Source organism: Passer domesticus, chromosome 1 (genome assembly GCF_036417665.1).
Source record: "Passer domesticus isolate bPasDom1 chromosome 1, bPasDom1.hap1, whole genome shotgun sequence".
NCBI classification, from domain to species: Eukaryota; Metazoa; Chordata; class Aves; order Passeriformes; family Passeridae; genus Passer; species Passer domesticus.
The window spans coordinates 130,519,575-130,547,527 of record NC_087474.1 but is presented as its reverse complement, the minus strand read 5'-3'; the positions used below and the strand labels follow the sequence as shown (position 1 = coordinate 130,547,527).

At 36.1% G+C, this 27,953-nt stretch overlaps 2 long non-coding RNA genes across 7 annotated transcripts in view; one reads left to right on the top strand and one right to left on the bottom strand.

Annotated features, from left to right (window-relative positions):
- Positions 1-61: 61 nt before the first annotated feature.
- On the bottom strand, positions 62-27,748 carry LOC135281074 (uncharacterized). 6 transcript variants are annotated; one of them, XR_010347861.1, is made up of 6 exons: positions 27,686-27,748; positions 25,451-25,736; positions 20,591-20,644; positions 6,541-6,755; positions 2,245-2,472; positions 62-1,644 (listed from the first exon to the last, which is right to left on the bottom strand). It is a non-coding gene; the product is annotated as an uncharacterized LOC135281074 (long non-coding RNA). The 6 variants fall into 6 exon arrangements; XR_010347860.1 differs by lacking the exons at positions 25,451-25,736; positions 27,686-27,748 and adding an exon at positions 24,709-25,421 and having other exon boundaries at positions 67-1,644; XR_010347856.1 differs by lacking the exons at positions 25,451-25,736; positions 27,686-27,748 and having other exon boundaries at positions 68-1,644; positions 20,591-24,692.
- Positions 11,226-27,953, top strand: part of LOC135281087 (uncharacterized) — a 74,780-nt gene continuing 58,052 nt past the window's right edge. Inside the window, exons 1-2 of the long non-coding RNA XR_010347865.1 lie at positions 11,226-11,299; positions 21,698-21,800. This is a non-coding gene — a long non-coding RNA (uncharacterized LOC135281087). The remainder of the gene's footprint in view (positions 11,300-21,697; positions 21,801-27,953) is intronic.

The window sequence follows — 27,953 nt, the reverse complement described above, 5'->3', positions numbered from 1 at the left end:
ACCAAAATTCCTTTATGAATTTCACACACCACTGAATTCCATAAACTGAAAACATATTTTCTGTCTTCTCAGTCATCTTTCTCCCCCCACCTTTTTTAAATACAGTGAAAGAAAAAAAGATATTGTCTTTAAACTTCAAAAGATTTCTCCCTCCTGTTATTCTTAGAAACATTTTTCAGGTCATCAAAGTGTATTTAGCACTCAATGATTTCTCAATGAAAAAGTCAATTCTTCCTAAAGGAACACTTGTTTCCTATCAGTTGCTTACTTAGGTGAAAAAAACAAACCAAGGAAATCAGAACTTAAACAATAAAAAATACTGTGCAAACTCCAACAGGCAGTACCTACTGTATTTATTATATGCAAAAGGTGTACATTGTATTCAGAAGAAAATAAATTATGATTTTTTTTTCCTATTTTCCTTATCACAATTTATAATTACAGTCTATTTCAATTTCTACCAAAAAAAAAAGTCACAATTTCTAGTGCAAAATTGATATGGAGTTTATTATAGTTCTGTGTTCATCTACTTTGGTGACATCATCCAAGAATGGTGATTTTGTCAGTACAGCAACCTGTTTCAGGTGGTTTAAATTCTTTATTTCTCTATTTTACAATTCTAGGAATTTCATTTGCTTCTACTATTTTTACACAATTTCTGTGAAATTCAGAGACATTTCATTGAGATCTAAGTCCAAAAAAGCACAGTTGATTAAAAGCATATCCAATGTTTCCTGCAATTTCACTTAGCATAGTCCTCTTATCAACAAGTCTTATTAGCTTAAACTTTATTGACTTCCTTAACCCTCAAATATAAGTTTATTTTCACTGTATGTGTACTGAAAATCAGCCCTTGAAAACTTCATGTTAATATCACAACACCAGTAGATATATTTTGCAACTCATTCACATTTCCAGCATTGGTACATAAACTTATCTTGACTATGCAAATGAACTTTGTTCTTTTCATATACAACACACTAAGAAATTGAGACATTTGTGTCTGCAATTACCTTCCATAAAATCAGCATTTTATTGCCAAAGACTTTGTCGCTTGTTGATACAATTTCGAGTGGTCTTTGGACAGTTCTGTTTCTGTTCTTCTAGACAGGCTTCAAGGCAAAAATCAATTTTTTTTTTTAAAAAACAGTGTTTTCCAGTGTGCACATATGCATTCTTGAGCATAAATTCACGTGTGCCAAGGTGTACAGGACCTGATTCTCCTCCACTGCAACTTTTTGAGATATTTAATATTTTTCTCTCATTTTGTCTTGGGTCATAAGCCAGATTCTCCAAGTGTTTCATATGAAAAGCAAGTTCTGCAGCATAACATAAAAAAGCTTTTAATGAGGGCACTTCCCAGGGCTGTGGCAGACCACTCTACATTATGGTTTCTGTGCAACATTCCAGTAACTGTTCCACTGTTCCTACTTGGCTACTAGTTCTTCTTGTTTATGTCTCCATCCATCTCTTGTATTGCAGAAAAGAAAATTATTAGGCATTATTTCAGTCTAAATTTTAGGTCTTCTCTCTGGATGTTGAAGACTGATGTTCAAATCTTCACTTTAAATCAAGTAAACGAAGGACTTGAGCACTTTAGGCTACACCTTCCGTCATACAGTCATCCTTTGTTCTTTTACCATCCTGATACCAAGAAGTGGGAGATTTTGGTTCATATTTGTAATTAAATCCATAAGTACACATATGAATAAGTAAAACATATATACATGCATAAGTTCCAGTTCAAAACTGGAACATTCAATTAAAAGTTAAATGCAGTTAAGAGTTCTGACAAATCTAAAAAAACCTGGAAACCCTGTATTTAATTTAAGTGGAAACACCACTAATCACAACTCTGGCAAAATTATAGCTCTACAGGAGAGTGTCAGGTAGTGAGTATCTGCTATGGACAAGTGAGAAAACAAACTTTAGTAGGAAGAAAGGCTGTTCAAAGAAAAAAATCAGAAGGCTCAAACTCACAGTAGCTTTAATAAAATCTCAGCATTGTCAAATGGCCAGAAGGAATTCAACCAAGGTAGGTTAAAGCTTCTTCTTGGATTATTGAAGCCACCCTCTACCAAATAAAGTGGCATCTCTCAAGCAATTACTGATTTTTATCCCTTTAGACTCCTCCTTAAAACCTACCTTTTTCCTCTATCCCTACAAATCATCACCCTCTGGGAGTGGTTATTCTGGTGGCCATCTGTAAGTGTAAAGGCCACAGTGAATAAACTAGGTGTGCACCTGTAGTTACCGTTACTGCGTCTTTCTCCTCTTCACAGTCTTTGCTCCAGGTTCAGTGAAGCCTGAATCTTCCAGATTACGAAGAGCGTGGGATGTCTGTAATTTTCTGTCTCTGCAGTAGAATAAAGCACCAGTGCTTTTGTGGAGTTATAGGTGTTATCTGAATATACTTGCAATATGTATTGTGCAGTATCCAGTTTGGCAGGCATCAATAGCTTGGCATATCTGCTGTCAAAACAAAGAGAAAATATATTGGTCTGTACAATCAGGCATGCATGTGCATTCCTGGAAATGCAGGAAAGAGTCATTGTCACTGCCTCAGCTTCTGCTGGGCTTGGAGGGGTGGTGAGAGTGCTCCAGCATTCCCCATGTGCATTCCTCCTTCAGCAGAGAAAAAAACCTATTTTGTTCATTTGTTTGAAGCTCTGCACTCCTCTTACGTTTTCCCTCCTACTTATTTCACATCTCTCTGACTACTAAATTCAGTACACCTATTCTCACCTTTATCTTTAGATACATATTTTCACACCTGATACTCATTTTCATACATTATTTTGAGGCTTCCCTAGTAACATAAGCTTCTGAATTCTCATTCACATTTAGCTGTAAATATCTGCTACAACTTCCTGAAGTCCGTTCTGATGGAGACTTTTGGATCACAGTCTCTCAGCAGTGTTCCCCCACACTTTTTAAGACTGCCTTTGTTGTTACAAATCCAATCTCTTGTGAAGTTTACATTCCCACCTCCTCCCCTCTCACTGTGCATTTCTGTTACAGGCACATCACAAACTGCTGGCTACTATGGTAAATGCAGATGATGGCTTGCCTGTAAATTAGATTTGTGTGTGTAAAACCTATGCTTGTTTACACACTGGAATGATGCCAAATACCAGCTCAGATGAAACAAAATATTTATGAATTGGATAAACTGGAAACTTACATCTTTATAAGGTGTTCAGAGCAGATTCAGGTATAATTTCCCTTGCTCTGCCCCATTCTTCCTAAAGACTATTAGAAACACTATTTTTAAAAGACACAGCTCTTTAATTTATACTTAGCAATATTAAAGCAAAAGTTTAAAACAATCCTTTATGAAACAACTGATCTTAACTATTGTAATTCACATGAATTTAATTACACAGATTTTTTAAAGTAATTTAAATATTGCTTTAAGAGAAGTTGGTTTTTTGCTACCATAATAAAATAACTTGTTTTATACAAGATACAGAAGAATATAATTTGATCATTTCTTCTGTTAGCCTTTGTTACATGGATTTTTACATAATCATTACTCATAATGTTCTGACAGATAATGCTATTACTAGCGTTACAATCTTTGCTATTATTATAAAAAATCTGGCTTTGTGAAAATTTTAATTTATTAAAATGTAATGAAAGCACATCTAACATGAACCATAATTTATGAAAATTTTAGATCTGCTGCTTGACATTCATGTCATCAGGCTTCAAAAGTTTCACATCTGAAATGTGAAATTACACAGATTTATAAAGATCCCTTTTCAGCATGTTAGCTGGCACTATCTTCTGTAAAATGTATATATTTGGCTTTAAAGAGACAGGCACATGTAATTTTAATGTCAGCACCAGCATCACCAAAAAGTGCCCTGGCAATCAGTGGAAAGGTTTAATAGGTTTCCTGTCTTGTTCTTAATTTGCTGAAATTACAAAATCAATACTTTCAGTTGTAGCTGCAGCTACCCGTTTTACTGCTTTAAGATAAAGTCTACAATAAAGTAACCTTCACTTTCAATTTGTAGCACAGAACATCAGGGTGTTCTTGGCCACTAACTAGTCTTTCTTTTCTCAGCCCATATGAGATATTCCAGGTGTGTGATGCTGCCCTTCAAAGGGGAAAAGTGCATTTTGTATTAAGCATAGCTCTCATCAGTGACTCGGTTTGTTTATTTTTTAACATCTCAGTCTTCTCTCTCCTAAAGTCACCTCTGCATGGTGACTAGGTTGTTCATTTCCCTATTTCTCTGTGTTGATATTCTATACTACATAAATAAGTGATTGGTGTTGAAATGGCATAATCTTTATTTTACTCCATAGTCTCCCTTTATGACAAAGGAACATATTTTTCTGCTGCAGCTAAAAAAGGAAATTCTCCATAGTTAGTCACATTTTTAATAGTGAAAATGACCACTGCATATGCAAAAGGCCTCAAAGGACCAGATCAACACCATTGGAAAGGTCAAGCTCTTGCACAGGGCAAGAAGGAAAAAATAATAAACAAATATCCTTCCTTGGGCTTCTCTGCTATGCCTCCTGGCTCTTTAATAACAGAAGTGAAAAAAACATATCTTTACACAATCATTTAGTCTTTCAAGTCAAGTCCAACCTTTCCAATGAGCGTCTGTACTCAAAAAATAAAATTGACCTTCCTATCCCTGTTTGAGGAGCAATTAAAATGTTTTTAAATTTGGGGGGTTTTTTGTTTCTGTTTCTCTCTGGTAACTTTTCCTGAAATACTTTCAGCATATAAGCTCTCTCCACCACTTAGCTGAGCAATATTCTGGAGCTATTAGCACTGGAGAAGGGCCTTGGCTTGGTCCTCTTCTAGTGAAGCAATAAAAAGAATCTTAAGCTGCTGCTCACAAAAGAATGCAGCATAAGATGTCTCGGTGCTTTCCACTGATGCAAAATGTATTCATACCAAGAAAAAGAGCTCTCAACACCTGCTACCCCAAATGTTAATGAATACACACACACAGGCACACACACACACACACACACACACACACACACACACACAGACACACATGCACATTATGCTTCTCAGCCACAGCAATTTCAAGTTGGAAATTTTACTCATAAACAGCACATCATGGAGCAAGGATACTGTAAAACAGAAAGCACAGTTGATCACAGATGGAATACAGAGCCTCCAAATGCCACAGCTCCCTTGCTTCATGCTTTACATTTTTAACTAGCTGCTCAAGGTAAAAGCATGCTATTTATCTTGTGATGTGTTCTCTGTAAATGAAAATTCAGAGTAGATCTAGAAACAATATTGCACCAAAGGAAACAAAAGCATTTGTCTCTAAACAAGTCAAGAGAAATGCCAAATGATTCAATGAAGATCACTTGTGTCACTTATGTTTGTTTTGATTGGTCCTCCAGTGTTTACAGCACTCAACTCAGCAGGCTCAGAACCCCAAATCTATATTTAATTTAAAGCATTGCACCATCACTCAAATCTTTCAGCAGCCTCACTACAGTCTAAAGAACAAGAGCAGAGGGACCTGTTTACATGGAGCACTTTTGCATGCTCCAAGGGATTGCAGAATAGTTTAAAACAAATTATATCACGATATAAAGGAAATGAATTTTTTTTGTGTGTGTAACCATTTTCCAGTTCTTGTAGGATTTTTGCCTACATTAAATTCTGTCAATTTTCACGTGTTCTCATCAAGAGATCATATTGCAAGACAAGATAAAATATTCCAAAAGCAGATTTAAACCGCAAAATAAGATGAATCTTACAAAACTTCCTTTTTATCAGAACTAATACAATGATCAGGAAACATAATGTATTAAATACAGCCGTTGCTATGACACTGAAAACTTTGTAAAAATTCACAGCAGTTTAGACAATTAAATAGAATAAAATAAATAAATCACACACATTTGAGGGCCCAGTCCTTTCAGATACAGAAAGTTTTATAAAGATAACTAGCTGAAGAGAAAAAAACCCAAACGCCCATTTAAGCATACACAGGTAGTCTTAAAACATGTCTGGCTTGTCAAAGGGAATGAGCCCTCAGCTTCTATTAACAACAGCCAGGGTAGAATCCACTTGCTGTTTTGCAAAAGCAGCCCTGATGCAAATGCAGAGTTACTGATGTCGTATGCACAGTGTCAAAGAGCAGAAGCCTCCCCGCTGTAACCATGGTGGTAGCATGCATCAGCACAGCATTACTGCAGTGGCTTTCCATCCTTGTCAGCCTGCTGGTGTAAAAGTCTCTAACTAAATTTAGGGGTCTCTCCAGGGAAAGGAAGCAGAGACAGAAGAGAGTTTAGAAAACCTGACATCTATGTTTTATCTATGTTTATCTATTACTATCCAAGTTTTCCCAACATGCCACAAGGTTTACTGGGGAACCTGCTACCTTGTTTGAAAATGTACGAGTTTTTTTACATTCAGCCTACCTTGTCATCCCCCTTTGCAGTGGGTGCTGGCCTAGAACTGCTGTCCTTGTCCCTAGCTGGGCCGTTCCAGGCATGAAGTTTGATCAAAGCCTGTCAGAAAAGTTGTCTGCAGATGCTACTCACTGTGAAGCATGTTTCCTCCTCAATGGCTCAGTCATTTGCAGGACCCTGGGCATGAGGATGTTCTGCTTTGCAGGCACATGCAGTTAATGAGCCCGTCCAGCTCTCCTCCAGCTAGGATCAGAGTGAGGCCAAGTCTGCAGCACGGAGCCCCAGTTCCCTCAGACAGTGGTTTGGGAGAGGGTATCCAGAGGTTTCAGCACTAGGCAGTCTCCAGCCTTCAGGAAAATGCAGAGAGGGAAGGAGAGCAGACCAAAATTAGCTTCAACCCTGGAAAAAGGGGACAGGCTTGTAATAGTTTTTTTCCTCTTACCAGAAACATTTGTCCAGCATCTGTGTTTCTTTCAACCCTGTTGTGCTTCTCAGCAGACAGGGTAATTTGACCCAGAGGATTTTGGCTATCTAAGCTATGCTTAATCATTTGGCCCCATTACATCACTACAAAACAGTTCAAAATAGAGGGCTCCTTTTAATAGATTTCTTGCTTCAGTTAACAAAAATTATTCAAACTTCAGTTTTAGCTGAGCTTATTAAAGCAGGACTGTGTTTAAGTTATAGTAATTGTCAATAAAGTCCTTTATAGCAGATTGAACTCAGCATATTTTAGACCTTGCCAATTTGAGACAGTTTCCATAAAAAAAGGAGAACAGCAATGTTACAGAGTGATAACTCAAAAATGGAAAAAAGGAATTATTTAGCATAAAAGGAATTATTTAGCATAGTAAAAGGAGGTATAACTAGGAGTAATGGGAGGAAATTAATAAAGGGAATATATCAGTAGGGGAAAAAGAAAAACCTGACTGTGAGTTAACCAATAGAAAAATCTCCCTGGAGAGCAAAGAGTGCTAGCCAATTTTAAAATAACTGGCCAAAACACTACAAAATAAATAAACAGGCTGGAAATAATTTTGCAACCATACAGACAGGTTACCATTCTGTTCCCTGCTTCTAAATTTTATGAAACTGAGCAAGTAAATTGAGCTTTCTGATTGACAAATCTAATGAAATTCAGCATTCTGGCTGCTGAGATGTAATTGCACAGCTTTTATCTTTGCCAACATCAGAAGTTAAAAAAAAAAAGAAAGGAAAAATGTTTGGTTTGTCTTTTGGTTTTTTTTTTCCTTTTAATTGAAATTAATTGTATTGGTCTGAGTTAATTGAGTTATCTAGTAAAAATTTGGTCCGTAACTGACAAAAAATATTGTACTAAAAATGCTTCATAACAAGAACTTAAATTGCAATTTTTAAAATAAATTATTTGTAACAGTAAAACAAAGCAGAAGAGCCGAAATGCTCTTACATAGATACCTCAAAATTATACCAAAATGCAATAATTTCTGAAAATTCAGAATCAAAATTAACATCCTTTTGAACTCCTTGTTTTGGAAGACATTCTACAAAGCATTGTGCTTACTAAATATAAGTAATTGAGGCAACATAAATGTGTTTGTGAGGCTTAATATTATTTTACAATTTTTTTAAACTGACTGAAAAATAAACTAACAGTTAAGACTAACAGCAAGTTTGCAGGCATGAAACGAGCTATCCCATACCAATTTGACAGCAATACCTGTTCAATAAAAATTATTAGAATGTTCCCTTCGTGTTGGGCTTTTTTGGATAGGATAACACTTTTGAGTTTTTCAATGTCTGCAGTAAAATTTAGAAAATATGTTAATTGAATGTGTGATTGAAATTAGAAAATGTAAATCCTCAGAATCTTTCCTGTATATTTATGACTGTCATATATTTTGACACAAAGATTAAATAGTAAACATATTTGGTTTTAGCATCATTATATGTGCAAACATTAGGACTTTTTAAAAAATATTGTTACAATGTATGAACAGTTTATACTTCATTGATATTTTAAAATATTTTTTCTTTATACTTAAAGTCCTATATTTACTCACAAATTTATAGCAACATGCTTAAGCCCTTACATCTAATTATTTTTAATCACATCTTCTGACACAGATTATTTCAGTTTTATTCACAGTGAAAACAGAAATCACATCACAACTCTGACAGACTTGGACCAAACCAAATTTTAATCTACACAACTATGATTTTGTAGGATTATACATGTTTCAGCACTAAAACATGTGCTCATTATATATTTGTCCTTTATTTTTAAGAACCAAAAATTGAATTTCTATATAAGGCAGAGAACTTTAAAAACAAATGACTGGAGGACTCCCCTACAAAAAAGAAATCTTTATAATACATGACACAAATATGGATGTTATTATTTAGCAGTTTTAAGTAGAATATTTAGCCTGTAAAATTGTATTTTACAGTGTGATTAATAATGCTGGAAGATTTAGACATTGATATAAGTGGGGTTAGGTTTACAGTTTTTCTATTAAAATCAAAGTATGGTGCACATCAGTTCTCTTTAATCATATAAAATAAAGAAATGGAGTTTTAGGTCTTCCTGGGAATTATTTCATTTAATATAGAACTTCAAATTACTCTGATTGTAGCCTGTAAATACACAGCTAAAATAAACAAATTACAAAGGAAAAAGATCAATCCAACTTTAAGTAAGGTCAGGTAGTTTATATCAGTGCTTTTTTTCTGAGGTATAAAATAGAAGGATTTCCTAAACTGATCCTCCCTAGCAATGTTGCCAATTTTCAAGTTATTTATAAGAAACTGCAGTAACAAATAGTCATGTTGTAACAAAAAGCTTATGACTGTATCATAGAAATATTTCTATCCTTGCCATTTTTACATTTAAAATCTCTATTCAAATATGTTTGAGCATTTCAGGGCAAAATAATTTTGAAATAAAAAAAGAAATATTGAGGTTTAAATTTAAGGGCTCCTCAGCAATGATGCAGAGCAAGGTTATCTCCTGCTGTGACTCCCCCTTTACCCCGAGCATTTCACGTGTGTAAAACCTTCCGAGGGTGAGGTGGAAGTTGGAGGTGCACTGGGAATGTCGCACCTTTTCTGTCTCCAGCTGGCAGGATATGCTAACAGGGGTAGTGTGTTTGTGCACATCCAAATGAACTTTAATAACCATTTGCCCCTTCTGCTTATAGGTAAGCAGAATGTCCAGAGATAGGGTGTATTTTCATATATGTGTGCATGTACACAGCCATCACAATGCCAAATTCAATAGTTTGTAAACAAATTCAAAGGAAGAAAGGATGCTGTACAAGCTGAACAACTTGCTTCCTTAAAAATAGGCAGTATCAGTGCATGTACTCTCTTAAGACATGCTTTAAATTCAATACTTTATCACTTCATCTATATCCACCTGGTAAACAGTGCAACAAGTCTCTGGAAGCTGATTTTTTAAAATATTTGATTATTTTTCTAGTATTTAAAGTCTCACGACTTCAGAACTGAGTTAGCTTACAGCAAGAACATCATAAAATTCAGCAAGGAAATTTTAGATAATACTATATACTTTTAATTTTAAATATCAATCTGGAGAGAGATAAAATTGTATCTTACAAATGCCTCATTATTAAAGGTTTTCCCAATAACAGAGTAATTTCAGAAAGAAATTATTCTGTAAGTTATCTTTCCTTCAGAATTTAAGGAAAAGCCAGTATTGTAATAGTCTTCCATAACTCGTCCTTTCACTTTGTTTTCTTAATTTAGTTCTGCTTACTTCCCTTTGCTTCTTGTTTTCCTGCATTCTTTGTATTTTAACATGTGTAGCTAACAAGAAAATCATACTTACAGCCATGATTTCTAATTATTTAAATTTCTACAAATTAGATACTTGGGAAAAATCATATTCTCACAAGTAACATCCTTCTGGAAAGTGACAAAACCCAAAAGCTGTTTCCATGAGGTACTGTTTCAGCACCTTACCCTGCCCAAGACTGTAGGTAAGGGGATCTTTTACAAGACAGTTTAGTCACCTCATGCCATGTCAACTATTTGGAACAGAAAAACAGTAACGCTAAAAAAGAAAAGCCTTAGGGCTTTATCTATTATCTCCTTCTTAAGATCTGCTATTTAGTAGCATTTTTTCATAGTACAGACTAAATTTCACCCCAAAACCAAGAAGGAGGCACAAATGTTTGCCTCAGCTGCAGAAGCTCTGTGCTGTACAAAACAAGAATACACTCCAAATCTTATTTACCTCTGGTCATTTAATATCTTATCTGTAGATGTAAGAAAACATGATCTTCCCCTTTGATTATGCTTTGGTTTAATCACATGTAAGTGAAGTCTTTATTGCTGATGCAGATTTTTGCAAGTGAGTTTTTCCTTTTCTGTAGTGCTGTAAGATTCAGAAGGCAAACCATGCACTCATTCTAAAAAAACAGTATAATAGGGATGGAGGGGAGAAGCAATTTGGAGTCTATAGAAAGGTTACCATAAAATTTACATTTTCCATAAAATATAAGTAGCCACCATTTTGCTGTAATCCCAGAGCAGCAACGAAATGGTGGTACAGAAGAAAACTACCCTATCAGACACATTTCATCATTGCTTCTATCCATCACTATCTTCTTTCTCTAGCAGGATTATCATTTATTCTCCTTCTTACAAGCAACATCCTACTTTTAAACCAAAAATTTATAAATATACCATAGTAAATTGATAAGGTGTAATTATCAAACTATTACTACATGCTGTACAGCTCTCTCCCCCTCACCCCGCTTCAAACTGCAAAAAAGTACTGCGTAGTGTTTCTATCACACACTGATGAACACATCCCTTGGAACTGCTACTGTATGAAAGCTGTATCCTAGAGGTAGAACACATGGTATGGAATATGGCTGCTGCATTGGTCAGTATGTATTTTAATTATTATATGATGAGATATACATAAGTAGCACTCAGAAGACCAAAATGGCTTAAATGAATTAGTTTTGATTGTAATGTACAATGTTACATTTTGTGAAACATTTTGTATTTAAATGATTATATGTATATTGGCATTCTCAGTTTAGAAATTTATATTAAGGCATCAATTTTGATGAGCAATGCCATCTTTTCTTTCTTTCTTTTTTTTTTTTTTTGTTATTGCATGCTTCTCAGGTGTGGAAATCACTGCCTACTTGTACATAAAGAGGGAAACAGTATTTGTATATTGGTGCAGGTCTATTCTGTGCTATACATACAAAAGAATTCATAAAGTTTATCCTGTAATCTCTAAAGAAGCACTATGTGTTATAAGCTTTATTAACTAGGTCCTAAATTTATAAATTTATTATAAACCAGAAAAGTATATTCTGTAATATATTTTCTAAAAGTGTGCTTGGTGTTTATTACTATAAATATGTAATGAAGTTAAGATGAATCACATTTTCAAATACAGAGGGAAAAATGTTCTTGTTTTTCAGACAAGAATATATTAGATTTCAATATCATGTTATAGTTAATAAATCAGAAAACATAAAAATGTGGGTCTTTTAGGTGATAGTGGATACTGAATTTAATTTTTTGAGGAGAACTTTTAGAAAACATCCTTAATGATGTGAAATTTGTTTGCACAAATCTGCAATTATGTGCAAGTAAAACAAATGTCCTGTGCCTTCCTAAGTACTCCCATTCTTTTCCAATATAAAGCAAAGAGTATTTAGGTAACACTGCCACCTATTGCTTAAAGGTCATAGTGACTAAAATCTGGTCCAGTTTTTTCACTCATCTTTGCTCGTTTTGACTACTATGCTTTCATTATTTCTAACAACTAAATGAGATTTTCATGTTCTTTCATACAACAAATAATAAGCATCTGCCTTCAATACTATGACTATAATTTATCTGGAATCAATGAACACTTAAAAGACTTCCAATATCGATAAAATTAAGTTTCAAAAAAATACTAAGAAAATCAATTTCAAATACAAAATCCATTCACAAAAAGAAATAAAAAGAAGATTCTTCAGGTTACAGCATGGCCAATATCACACAATCCAATTTATTTGTTAAAAATATGTTTTCTGATAGCAGAATACTTGTTAACATTTTGCAAGTGGATAAGCAAATACTCAAATTGTAAACATACATCTGCAGGTCTTTTAAGGACACAGCTTTAGAAGCATGAAAATAAGTCAGTATAAGATCAGAGCTAATTCTTTTCAGTAAATAATTTTGTTTTCAGGACAATGATCAAAAAACCACTGATTCTACATCTAAAGAAGAATCATGCCATAAGAATAGCCATTGTCAGCTTGGGAAAAAAAAAGAAAGAAAGAGAAAGAAAGAAAATTATTTCCACTTCTTTAAAAGAAAAAGTGAGAAAAATATATTTGGCTGTACTAAGGAAAGTCATATGAATCAATCAGGAATATAACACTGGTTATATAAACTATACAGTATAAGTACTGTCTAGGTTAATTTACAGCAATATAATAAGATTACTTAGTTTGGAAGAAAAATTATTGTTCAAAGGCTCTTTTTTATCCTCAGTATATTACTCAGTCTGCATGTATAAAATAAGTTGACTTTAATTCTTTACTACAAGGAAGTAGCTGTATATTGTATGAAATCCCTTATATTATCTTTTATTATTAGAAGAAAATGTACAAATCCATTGTTCTTGTGCCCAAAAATGTTCAGAGTTACTGTGCAGAATGCTGACATTTGTCCTACATGAAAATATATCACTAAGAATCCAGTTCAATTTTGAAGATTTGTGAAATTTTAAGACAGAAGGATACACTCAGGAAGAGCAAAAATAGAATATATTTTAAAAAATAAAAGCAGTTTTGTTTTAGTTTTGCTTAGTTAGTTAGTTAGTTTGTGCGTTTGTTTGTTTTGAGACAGGGGGGCTCTGCTTGTTTTTGTGTTTGGTTGGTTGTTTTTCTCACCTACATGCAGGTATTTTAAATCTCAAATATTTAAAATGTCCATGGTAGCAGAGAGAGTATTTATACAAACAGAAGGAATCTATCTCAAGGTTAAATTCCTTATAGATTTTTTTTTCTTGTAATCATAACTACATCCTTTCAGAACTCAGAAACAACATAAAACAAGCTTTGTTCTAGCAGTTAGGGATTCCTAATCTTTTCCTCAGTCTTATGGTTTTACCCCATGGAATTTTTAACCATTTCTCTCCTGCTAGAAGGTTGCCTCTCCAAACAGTCAGCTCTCACAGCCAAGCAGTGTCTAGAGCTAATGTCAGAAAGGGAATAACTGAAGACGGATTTATACACACCTGTTTTTATCTTTCCTCTTCTTTTTCTTATTTCTGCACATTCAGCTCTAATAACTACACGATTCTCATGCTGGTGAAAAAACCTAGAACTTTGTTTTCTCTTTTTTACTTCTTTAAATAAAATGAATATTCAAGACTTAGAAATGTTATCTATTAAAGAAAGAATTTGGATATTTTTCAGATTTCATAAGATGTTTATGTACCTAAACATATGTGATAGTAGAGTATTCAACCTTAAATTCACTCAACTTAGTACAGTAGAATGAATTATTAATGACCTAATTGCTAAACATTGATTTGTAATGTAATTACTTGTTTAATGCACTATTTTATATAAATATCAGACCAAAACCTAAAGGTGTGGTGCTTTTAATAAATTTTCTTTGATTAAATACACCACTTGTATATATTCACATATAAAAATATGTCCTTTTTTTCTCCTTTAACAAACTTTCTTTTGGAAACTGCAATATCTTTCCTAAACAAATATTTTGTGGCATCAAAAGTTTACAAGTATATTTTTCTCTACCTCTTTTACTACCTAAATTCTGATATGACTAGGCATAAATTTTGTATCAGAAAAAGAATGAATTATCTTAAAAGAATATTCAAAATTTGTAAAGAGAACAAACAAAAAAAGGAATACATTAAATTAAGTGTATGAAACCTAGAGCAGGTGCGGAATAAAATGCAATGTCTAAAATCCATAAGCTACAGAAGGCATTCATGAATAATTTGTTAATTTTATCTTCAAAATAAAATTCACACTTGCACTAAATCAATTATTTTTATAGATGGTCTCAAAATCAGTATAGTTTTTTGTCTATCCTATATAGAAAGATTAACAAGGCAGGCACATGCACACTGAAGTGCTTGTGAAAATGCTAGTATGTTTTGCCTCTTAACATTTGTGTGTTAAAATGTACTTAGTTCAGACAAAGATACAACTTAATGCAAGGAATAAATAGAGCTTAGGTGAACAAAAGTATCTTCCTTAGTTATCTGCTCTAATCAAGTACACATGTCATGTCAGAATGCACGTAAAAATGCAGAGATGCTTATACTTCCACTGCTAACATTATCATTACTTTTATAGTTTGGCTTTACTAGATCATTGCTTTAAATGAGCATCACAGAACCAATGGAGCTTTAGTCTCTATGTTACATTTTCTTCATAATCATTTTCAATTTATTTTTTTCTTGCATGTCATCATTTTAATGTAAATCTTTCTTTTTCTTTTCAATAAAATGAAATGATTAAGTAATCCTGCTTTTTGCATGATTAAAGATGACGGATAAGCTTGGGTGGATAAAAATCAAGGCTCCTAACAGAATCTGTGCACCTCGCATGTCAGAATCCTTCCAGCTCGTTCAGTGCTAATGACAGAAAAAATTAGCATGTCTGTGAGTTGCCTAAAAAGGATAACAAGCTACCTTTAAGGACCTAACCATATCTCTACACTAAATTTTAAACAGTGGTTTTCCATAATTTTCTGTAATAAGCCCTGATGAATTGTTTTGAAACAGATTAATAGAGAAATCTTTATTTAGAGCAATAATAAATGTTCATTAAATCTATCAGTGACTACCACTGGGTTGTTTAATCACCACCTTTGTATCACTAGATATAACAAATTTAGAAAACTAAATGCATGGGCTACAATATTCTGAATATAGTACAAATATGATAAAAAACAATGACACATTTAAATCAGCCAGTCCGATATGACTCAGTTTTAAAGAACAGGAAAAAAACCTTCCAACTACTGATTTTTGCCAGGGTCTCTTTCCTTTCAAGAGCCCTATGCAATATGTTTTCAGCCTTTTCTGACTGAGAGAAGAAAACCAGGAAGGGGATATTACAATACAGCACATACGTACTGCCATCGCCTCTAGACACATGACCCAAAATGATGCTAAGAAGTCTTTCTCTGACCTCCTGCTAACCAGCCTCTTGTGATTAATTCAGCATGTCCTTGAAAGTATCTGCTAGAGACCCTTGTTTTATTAATTTAGGAGTTTCTGAAGCCCACCTATAGTTTCACTGATGGATTTTTATTTATTTATTCATTTTTTGTTGTTTTATCACAGGTAAAGCATTAATCTATGAACAGTGGTCTGTAGTAACAGAAAAACACCACCTGCCTAAGCATTCGCCAGATAGGACCATAAATACCACAACATTTCCTGACCTAAGTTTCGTAGACATCTGTATCATGGTAACACTGCATTTCCCTTCTTTGACAGATGAAATTACTATTCTTTGATTTCCATCCTCCCCCTCCCCCCCCCCACCCTCTTTTTTCTGATTATGTTCTGGATGGCAAAATTTGGGCCACAAAATGCTAATTTCTAACCTAACACCATGACAGCAATCACAGCCATCACAAGGATGGAATAAAGAGAGCAATCTAACATCCAGGGATATGAATTTCTGATCAGTGGCTGGCAGACTGCCGTGAAAGCTTACAGTAATCCCATTGGACAGCTAGGGTTGATGAAGCCTGGGAACAGGCAGCCACAATGTAGGTAGTTCACAATTGCAAGCATTTGTCCATAATTTAAAGCTATATGAGAAGTGGAGAGTATTCATCTGAACAACAAGCTGTAATTTAACTAGAGTAACATTTACACAGTTTTTAACCCATTAAGTCCACCTCTTCTTACTCTGACATCCCCTCTGTTTAATGCCCATTGTAAACAAAACTCCTGCACACTAAATGAACACGTATTTTTAGCATTTGCAAAGCTCAGAATAATTTACTAAGATTAACTCTTATTGTATATTTGGCAGGAAATAAAGCATTTATTCTTAAATCCAAAGTCCAGACCATGTAAAACCTTACTGAAGTGAGTGGTTCCCCCGAAGCCAAGGGGGCCAGGCCCAGCACCCCAGCTCACACTGAGCAAAATCTAGTTTATAGACTGATCACACGATTACAGTTCTTTTCAAAGTGATAATGCCTCAATCATCCAGTGATGCTCCCACCAGAAGAAAATTAGCCCCTGACAAAGTAGGGAGGCTCTGCAAATGGCAGATACTAATGCAGGCTTTGAGCCCTGCAGGACGAAGGGGTTTCTCTATCAGGCTTTAAAACTGTAGCTTGAAATGTAAAGTGTTGTCTTGTGCTTGAAAGCCCCTAAATGCATCTTTCTGCGCAACCAAAGCGTGCTCCTGCTCCGTCTCCCGAATTCAGCCATCATTAATTGTCATTTTTCTATTTTGTCACAAAGCCTTTGCAGCGTTCGTAGCGCTGCTGCCAGGATTTACAAGGCCCAGACATGATGCCGAAGCTGCTCTCGGTGAAGACTTGTCTACACAGTCACGGTAGCACGGTGACAACTAATGACACATAAAAGTGGGCAGGTGAAACTGCCATACACAAAATGCAGCACAACCACGAGCAAAGATTATCAGAGAAATGATAGAAATATGAGAGAGATGCACATGCAAAATTTTTCTGGTTTCCTTCCAAACCTGCACAGCTAAAGAAAAAAAAAAAGAAAGGTATTCACAACCCCAAGGTCCCCAGCAGACAGAGAAGAAGGAAAGCTGGGCCACCCTGTGGGCACAGAATTGTATGAATGACTGAAATGGGGCAAGTTTCCAGAAACATTTTGCATTTGTATGTTAGTATGCACAAAAATAGTAAATGCACAAATGCTAAAATATGCCAAGTGCAGCTGAAAACATTAACACGCAAACAGGAACAAGCCCAAGATCTGTGAATGAGCTCAAAGAAAACTTGTATTCTTTGTTTGTTTGTAAAAGAGAGAGGCTGCTTAATGTTTAGTGTAATATGAGGACGGGTTAGTTCCATGTGCCTCCCAGCACTGAGAAAGAGGAAAACATCATTACAGTGATGTGGATGTTGTGAAGCAACTGCTTTGCTTTTAGACGCAGAATTCACTTTTTTTCAGAGTTTCATCTGTTTTGGATATTTTACTGATTTGTGAGCTGGTTCTGAAAGGAAAAAGGGGAGGAGAAGTGGGGAAATAACTACTGTAACCACCTGCAAATATTTATCGCCAGAATACAATAACTGCAGAGTAAGATAGGTTTTGTTCTTTTCTTTGTTCTTTCTTTTGTTTTTCCCTCTCCTGCTCACCCCCTCCTTCCTCCTTTCCTATTAGTTTCCTTTCCATAGCCCCTTTGGTGTAATTTCCTTCCAAATTAATTTTTCACTCACATTTGTAAATATTGAATCTACCTCCATCAGTTCCTTTTTCTTGGAAGCTTTAAATACATTCCCACCTTTATTATTCCGATTTTTCTTTACTTTTTTTTCTTTTTTTAAGCACTTCACAATGTTCCTCGTGACCTTTTTCTTTCGCCGTTCTCTCATGATCATTTCCATTTCATGTGTCTGGGAGACAGTTTATCCAGTTTTGGTTTTTTTCCAGTACAACTCAATAAAATATATTTACAGTGTCTTCCTGATCTGAAGTTGAGTCTTCTTGGCTTGTTAATAGGAGAACTTAAGTGTAGTGCAGGTACATTAGTTGTGATAGTGAAGGGTGGGAAGAAGCAGGAAATGGATGCCGGTAGCAGCTCATACCAGAGCGCAGAGGGTTCACTTCACACCTTCCTCTGTTTAGGAGAATGGAGAGACTGCCTCTTTTAAAGGGTGTCATTTGGGTGTACATAGGGCTATGAAACCTGTTGTGGTCCTTACTGAGCCCCTCAAGCTACATTCAGAAAAATAATACATCAGTGTATGTTAGAAACATCCACATGTGTTTGCGAAAACCCCTCACTATGCATGTAGTTTTCACTAACTAATCCTGAACAATTTCACAATTTAGAGATGTTTACCAGAAACCTCTTAGCCAGAACAGGTGACGCAGGATCTGGAAGAGGGCAGCTAGACGCTACCTCTGTTCAGCTATTTTACCATTCTTATACTGAACAGATCTCTGGGGACTAAGGAGAGGAGGTCTTGACACATAACAGTAAATTGCATTTATAACTATTTTCCTATATTTCTCATTACTTCTAAAAATCACTTTTGCATGTGATTGTCCAACAGGCTTAACCATGCACTTTTAGGGATGTGCCTCAGAAAGCATGAGCCATCAAATGATTGTAGTTGTGCTGGATAAATACCTCAATCAGAACAACAGCACCCATTTCAGAGAGTCTAGCAATGACTGTGCCTTGTCTCCTGCAGAATGAGATTGAAGATTTCAAAACTACCAACAACAGACTTGTACACATTTGCCTCACATTTGCTTCTTCCCCTCAAATGCACAACAGAGCAACAGAGTCAAGCTTTGGAGAGGCAGTCTGGGCAGGAGGGAAAGGGGTCACTATAGATATTAGTTCCAAGACTGGACTAAGTGCGGACAAAAGTATGGTTCAGAGGTTTCTTTTTATTTTATCCAAGCTGTTTAGCAATGTCTGAAAAACATTTCCATTTCATGTTATCTGGATAATATTTTAGATCTCCCTAGGTGCAGTTTGCCTGCCTTGAGGTATGGCTTCACAAGTCCTTTACCAATCCCGTTGTGACTGGAGGATGTATCTATGAGCTGTTTAAGGAGAAAGAAATTAGATTTCTTTTTTTTTGAAACAGCTTCCACTTCCACATTGTAACTATAACTGAATCCTGAAGTAGCTTGGCTATCACCAATAGAATATGCAATTTATCAAAAATGTCTGTGTATGAAAATGGGATGACAGTGAATATTTAACAATGCCAAAAATAACAAATACACACATACAGGCACACACATATGCCTAAAAATCTGAATACCATCACACAAAAAAACCCTGTTGTACTAAAAGCTAGAAAATGCAAAGCTGCTTCCAAGAACCAACATGTCGTCCCTGGTAGCAATCCAAAGGAGTCGCTGGCATAGAAGACTCAGGCATGTTTCTGCAAGGACACAAGAAAAAAGGGAAAAGCTGATAAAGCCTCAGACACTTCAGCAGCAATATCCAGCAGAGAACTCTATTTTCTTTGAAACTTTCTGTAGGTCTTAAACTCTTAGCTCACTCTTTGTTAAATGAGGAAGACAATATCCCTCTCCATTCCTTACAGCTAAGTTGTCAGCCAAGATTCATTCACACTTGTGTAATGTGGCGATGGAATAAATCTGAATGTTTAGATAAATACATACAGAAGAGACAACTAGACACACATGTAAAATGTCATCCCCCAAAACAACCTGCATGGCTAGCTTTGGGAATTACCAAGTGGGGTTGAACTGCTGTTTGAACCCAACCCAAATCACAGGGGTTGCCATTGGCAACCACTGTAAAATATATCTGCTACTAACCTTGCAAATGCCTACAAATCTGAAGAAAGTGTACACTTCAAAGTCCGCACTTGTCCATCAATTACACAAAGTCCTAATAAGAAAAGCAAGTTTTGATGCAATACTTTTCCATTTTTCACCACAGATTTTATTTCTATGGTTTCCAACTTTAAAAGAATTCTGCAAAAATGCATATGTAGAATCAGAAAGTAATAAAGCCATTTCAGAGACAACAGTTTTTTGCCATATTTTGGGTTCTATCACTCTACTCAAGACAAATTTTCTACATGTTAGCAGCCAGCTGCTTCTTCACAACATTCCTGTGAAAGAGAGAAGGCAAAAATTTAAACAAAGGTAGCTTGCCTCAGATTACACAATCTTTTTGAGAGCTTGATGGCAGATCAATTAACTGGGAAAAATTAAAAAAAATAATTTAATAGCATTCCCTTTAAGTAGGGTTTCGGATTATCATGCAATGTCTAGGCACATAATGAAATGTTCATTTTGTCTATTTTATTGGAGGAACCACTACCAAAATCTTTTCTGCCTTTTACAACTTCCATTTTCAGTACTGATTTTGTACTTTTCTTCCAATTATTTTAAGCCTGACAAGATTTTTAGCAAGCCTTACTAAAAGGTAAAAATGCAGGAACTTACGAATTGCAAGACCTCTCAACGCAATTCCCAGGCAGTTTCAGTGGATGCAGTTAGCTAAAATGAACAATATAGTCTAAGTCATGCCCACGGTGAATTCCAGCATATATTTCTAAGTCTAAAATGATCAATTTCCCTAAATACACATTTTAGCCTCTTTCCTATATAGGAAACTTAATTCTTTTGCATGGTTGTTTGGTCTGCAATTCAAATGTCACAGCTGCAGATCTTTTTGTCAAAGGCATAATTCTTTAATAAACACAGAATAAATACAAATTTGAATTATTAAATAAAAGCATACAAGGATACATGACTGTATGTGTTCTTATGATGTATATATGCATCATATATATTAAAACATAAAGAATAAAATATTCTCTATATCCACAGTATCAACCCAATTTTTATTACTTCCCCCCACTGCTTCTGAATACTTCTTATTTTGTAAGGGCTCTTGAAGAGCAACAGATATATCTTTTTCTTAGAAGTTTGTTAAATCAATAGTATCCTTTGCATTACTTGTATTTGGTTTAAAATGATACCTCACTGTCGAATTCACATACAAATTTAGCTACTCAAATGTAACATCCTCACATGTTCGAAAAGCCCTGCAAACCAAAAATATGATTAACAGAAACAGAGACAGAGATCAGGAAACAAGAGGTTTAAACTCATCTTAGGAACTGAACATTTCACGGCGCAGCACAAAATTTGTTGAAGCCCCTGCTGCACCCAAAACATTAAATCCTTGTGCAGCATGTTTGTCTTACAGTCCTTCAAACTGCGGTCAACAAATCTGCATAGGAAATTCTGTTACGAACTGCACTAATATGCAACATCCAACAAACTTGCCACCTGTTTTCTCCTTCTGTGCCATTTCTCTGACATCTGGGAAAGTAACATAAGGCTAATAATATTAGCAGAATCAGTTGCATAATTATGCAGTTATCACCCACGTTAGGAAAACACATTTTGTTCCTATTCTAGGTCAAGTCATTATGAAAATTTGTACGCTTGACTAGCAGAATAATTTGTAGAATGTTGTTTGCCCTGACATTTTGCTATCATAGTACCTCTAAAAGCCTGTTAAACTTCACAATTACGTTTCAGCTCCTGGGTGCCATTGGGCAGGTCACGAGAAGCAGACAAGTGAGTGGTGAGTCTGTATATCAACCCTTGCAAAGGAAGCTTTCCCGAAGCTGTTGTCTCCTTGGTATGTGTTCAAATGACCTTTCAACAGTGGATTGGCACAAATTAATGGTCAATAACAGTGGTTTGCTGTAGTGAAGCTTTTCACTCTGTCACCATTTTCTGGTTTCTGGAGCTGAGAGACCCTTAGAAGTAATTTTCAGGAAGTGGGACAAAATCAGGAATTGGATGTAAATATCCTTTGTCCAGTATGTTAAATCTGTGTGAGACATTCCACATCTCTACTTTACAGCTGAGACCAACATGGATACCCTGTTAAATAAGCACCATGAAAATGCACGTGGCTTTACACTATTAAGTGGTATCTAGAATGTTATTGTACATTATTATAAACAAAATACAGGAATGTCACAGCTGACTAAATTCCTATCAGTTATGAACTTAATTTTTACACACATTTAATACTTATCTCATTTCAGACTTTTCTATACTGAGAAATTTTCTTTTAAAGAAAAATGGTTTATACAGTTCACTTCCTGCCATAATCAAGGTCTTTCTAACCTGATATCTGAAGGTTATGCTTCAGTGAATAATTCAGTAGGTTAGTGAAACTGTGGCAGCAAAGAAAGTGCTAATCTTAGATGGAAGCTGTGCGGGATATTAAGAAACAATTGCAAAAAGTGACATATTTAATAGAGAAAGATTACTCTGTGCTACATCTATTTAATTTGAATTGAATAAATTTTGCCAGTATTTTATGAGATGCAGTCTGCAAATTATGTGAAACTTCATAGTGTCACTGAAGTCTAGAGGAAAGAATAAAGGATTTTTTCTCCCTCAACCATTTTATGAGTATTGTGATTTTTGAGGACTTCTCACTCTTTCAAAAGAAATTTCAAAGGAACTGAAGAATCATTCACTGCAGGACTTTATTAATTTGAATTAAGGAAGAAGAAAGGGTAGTAAAAGGTGATAGTACTGAAAGATAAATAACAGGAGGCAATAGAAGGATCTGGTGTAATGAGACTTCTTGAAATAACTGAATTCCTTCTGGACTGTGACTGAGTGAGGCTGTATATGTTCTCAATCTTTCAGGGAAAATTTACTTGATCTAGCCGAGACAAGTCTGAAAGTATGAGTAAATGCAAGTGTGAAAAATGATAGAGGGCAGTTTTTTACCCTTAATCACTAAACAGATTCTTAATGCAACTGCAGTCCTGACAAAAATAATTTAAGCATATGCTCATATGATTCCTTCTATGAGTCAGTGGAATAGGAATGTGATGCTACTACCAAAAATATTAAACTCATGTCATTTTAGAGGTAAAAATTATTAAAAATCCCTGCTCTTTTTCAGTCTTTCTTACAAATATATATACTCTTTTTCCTTTTATATTATTGGTTTTGTTCAATTTGTAATACTACCATTAACAAGTTATACAAGGTTTATCTCCTTGAAATAGTCTTTGAAAAAAACCTAAGTAATTTGCAACATAGAAACGTCGCCCAAAATTTCATTAGAGATTTGCTTTCCATGAATTTTGAACTTTGTGCCTGCACCACCAGCATCCCACCCCAAGATATTCTGCTGCAAATTGCATGAAAATTATAGGTTTATTATCTGTGGGTTTTCATTTGAGAACAACAACTTTTTTTTTTCTCAAACTTGCACTATTTTATTTTTAAGTAGACAATAGACAAACATAAAATATCTCTTTGGAAAATACATTGGGAAGATGCCAACTTCAGAAACTACCTCTACACTTTGAAGTTAAGTTTTGCAAGCTGTTGGTTATGAATGTGGATAGTTTCATATTTCATTTCACTATAAGGTCACATTATTAAGAACTGAGTGGAGACAATAACTCTAACTCCTTCCCCTACACTCTTTTTCCCCCTAAGTGCAAGAATGGTAAAACCATTGGAAGTCCATACTGCAGGCAACATTTTTCACTCTGATCTGCATGGTGGATCCAGTATTCCCAAAGGGAATTCTGTGCTGTGTGAATAAAGACAGCAATTTCTTAATTGTAATTTCTACTTTGCCCATTAATAATCCCCTTTGTCTGCTCCAAACAGATTGAAAGGACAAAACCACAGATCTACTGTGTACTTCAGAGAAAAAAAAATTCTTGTATGCATGATTAACCTTATACTGAACAATTCATATATGAGCAGGAGTGAAAATAGGATATGGAGCATTTTACCTGAGCTATAGGTTACCAGATCAAGTCTAGTGCGGGTCACTGGTAACCTAAAGATATTATAGACTAATGGACAGTCTGTGACCCACATGAAATGAGCTGGAATTACCTAAATTCATGGAAATACATTTCTGCATCACAAAAAAACCCACAAAACTCACTCAGGGCAATCAGCCTTGCTGGTAATATTAGCAGCAAGCAGTAACTGCAGAGATCGGAGGATCTTTTCACTTCAAATGGTGGTCATACGAGAGAGCTGCAGCGAGAAAGCGGTTGAAGTGTGGGAAAGACAGAGAAAGAGGCAGAGAGGGGATGCTGTGTTTGTCTATGTATCGTCTGATATGTGTACAAAGAGAAGACTTCAGTCTCAAGGCCTGTCAGTTCAGCACCTTTCACGAGTACAAAATGTCATGTACTACATACTGATGAAATAAAAGACAAAGGTGTCAAAGGAACCATTACACTATATTCTAGCAATGATCAGAGGATCAACAGCCTCCCTTCTAGATTGACACTATGTTAAACTATGCCAGCATGTTTGGCCTGAACTCTCCTTCCCTGCCCCAGTTTTACACCATGGGTGAATCTTAATTTACCCCAACAGCCTCACAGTTTGTCAAACAGAAGAGAAATTAAATACTCACACACTTCCCTTCTAGAGAATAGTTTTGTTATTTTTCAATAGACAATATGGCTGCATACATTCACATACATTAGGCAGCTTACTATTCTTCTATTACCAAAAATAAACGGTGCATGTTTACTCACCAGTGGGTGCAGTGAGTAATCGCAGTAGGCAGAATAACATCTTGCACCAAGAGGGTTGCTTATAGTTGGGAAAGCAATGTGTGAAAATGCCACTGTTTCAAGTTCACCTCATCCTATATATTTTCCTGCAAATTGTGTTTCTTTCATCAAAATACCCTTCTGTAAGTGCAGATAATTATGGAAGGGTTCTGCATCTCATCTAATGTGGATTGTGATTGTCTCATGATACCAGAATGTATTATCCTCTGCTCTATTCCACCAACACATTGAGAATTCTCTGAGGCTAAACATATGAAAGATGTTCCTATGAGTGCTTGTCACCTGAAATGTCAGAAGTGACTTGATGTGACTTTGCCAGCTGATATGACAATTAAAACTTCTGGTTTGATTACTTAACTTGCATAATCAGTATGAAAGAGAGGACCTCTCTGGTTTTGGCCTTTATAACCATAACTGCTGCAGCAGCAGCAGTGTCCAATTTTTGCTTTAGGTTACCAGATCCAGTCAAAATTAGATTAAATAGCTCTAAAATGTTTAGATACTTGCTTTCCTCACAAATGTTTTACTAGTTTGCAAGCCCTCAACAGCTTTGATTATGCAATGAATGTAGGCTAATTGCCTACAGGTCTCCCTGTATTATACCACTTACATAAATACAGGTACTAGTCTTCAAAGAGTAGCGGGTTGGCTTTTACAGGACCTAAAGTGAAATAATATGTAGCTTACTCTTTCCCAGACGCACCTTTTTCCTGGCAGGAGATTTCCCCGATCCATTCCAGAAGCGTGGCTGTAATGCACAGCTATAATGATGGTCGACTGCTGTGTGGAGCCTCCTGCTGCTGAGCAGCACGTGTTCCTGGTGGAATGGCATCTTCCCACCATCACAAGGGGTTTCTACTTTGGCTTATGTCTTTAGAAAGGCAGTCTAAAAGATTGTTCCATTTTAATTACATTAGGTAATGCAAACCTTGTAACAACCATTAATTGGACAGATGGCATTCCTAGGGCTTTGTAGCTCAAACAGCAGCCTGAAAACCAAAAAAAAAAGGGAGGAAGGAAAGAAGGAAAGAAAGAAAGAAGGAAAGAAAGAAAGAAGGAAAGAAAGAAAGAAAGAAAGAAAGAAAGAAAGAAAGAAAGAAAGAAAGAAAGAAAGAAAGAAAGAAAGAAAGAAAGAAAGAAAGAGAAAGAATTGTTACAGCTTGTCACTTACTACTATGTTCCTCACCACTGTACACAGTAGGAACATCCTGTCATTCTTACTCCATTGCCTCACCATAAGGTACACCTCATGCGTAATTTTTCACCCTTTATTGTGTTTGCATAAAGAAACACACCTACTTCTTTATCTAAAAGTAATATTCCAAATCAACATGGACTGTGAATAAGTTCACAATACCAGGGACAGTCACGTCTGAACTGCTGACATAGACTAACCTTAGTCTTGTTAGCAATTTACTTAGTTACACCATAAGAGTCTCAGTTTCACTGATTTCTTCATGACTGGTCATTTTTGTTGGGGCTCAGAAAAATTTCCTGAAATTTTTCTCCCATTTTCTGCAGTTCTTTCATCCATTATACTGCAGGCAAAAGCCTCTAAAACCCTCTTACCTTTTCTTAACCTTACAGCATAGTTTAAGGTAAAAGAGAGACAGGCACTCTCCTGTTGATAGAATGTCATTTCAGAAGTCCTTCTGTGCTTCCTACTTTAGTCTGACTACAGCAGTTCAGCAACTTTGCCTGAAGTTTAAAACAAAAAGCTAGAAAGAAACATGGAGGTTGGAAAGGATCATTCTGCATCCTTTGAGCAGAAAAATGTGTATAAGTATCTGAAGGGAGGGTGTCAAGGACACGGAGAACAAGAGGCAATGGGCCAAAACTAATACACAGGAAATTCCACCTTAATATGAGAAAGAACTTCTCTTCTGTGTGGGTGACTGTGCAATGAACAGGCTGCCCAGAGAGACTGTGGAGTCTTCCTCACTGGAGTCATTCAAGAGCTGTCTGGACACAATCTTATGCAATGTGCACCATGACGACCCTGTTGGAACAGGGGGTTTGGACTAGATAACCCACTGTTGTCCCTTTGAATCTTAAACACATTCTGTGATTCTGTGAATACTATTTGCTGAACCCTGAGATCCCCACAGTTGTTCACGGCAGCCAAGCAAGTCAGAGATAGCAAACGTTCAGACAGTACCAGAAGATCTTGCATCTGAATTCATATTTTGGAATCCTTTTCATAGGAGTGAAGGGAAGGACGTGCCTGCCCAATTCAAGTATCCTGTCCTCCACAAACAGCCAAAATCTAAAAGGAGATGTATGGTCATGAACCTGAGTAACAAATTGCAGGCAGTTCCTTTCAAATAACAGTAGCCCTGAATCTACTGTCAACCCTAAGGGTAAGCACACTTGTACATCCACCACATATGAATTTTCCTTATTTTTTTCAACCTTTCATTGTTTAGCGATATCTACCATAGGGGGTTGGACCCTTTAAAAAGAGGATGTGATAACTAGATGCTAAAGACTGCCACTTTAACAAACTGGCCAAGAGGAACACACAAAGAGAAAAAGGAGGGCTTCTGAATGCTAAACACTGCCCTGTCTCAATTTTGGGTACTGAGCGCTAGACCCACGGATCTGTACATAGAAAACAGTCCAACCCTTAATCCCCACCTGGCTCTGGATAATGTATTTGCATTGTGTACAGACTAGGCATCATTCTGTGCTTTGCCACTTCGTTCATGAGAATAGCAACGGTGAAGGCACGGATTTTTCTTCCTGTCTTTTATATACCCACCACACACACACACACGGATAAACAAATAGGCACAGGTACCCAGCCACATAAAAATTCACAGTAAGGCTCACAATCAAACAGAAAAATTTGCAAACGCCCTGAGTGTAACACGCAGGCTAACTAGACACACAACAAAAGACTCCTGAACCTTTATCAAACACAAATTAACAGGAATACATTTGAATTGTTAAGCCGAACGTCGCCCCTCAGCGCCTCGGCCTGCGCACGGCAAACCTATTGCTGCAGCTCCACCCAGTGGGCGGCGGCGGCAGCGCAGCGGCCCCGGGGAGCGCGGCCCGGGGGCAGCGGGGGCGGCCCGGCCGCGGCAGCCCCGACCCCGCCGCAGCCTCCCGCTGCTCCCAGCGGGAGCCAGCCGTGCTGCGGCCCTTTTCAACCAGAACACATGCTCTGTTCTCGGGATCAAAGCTGAGAGGCTGGCTGTTTC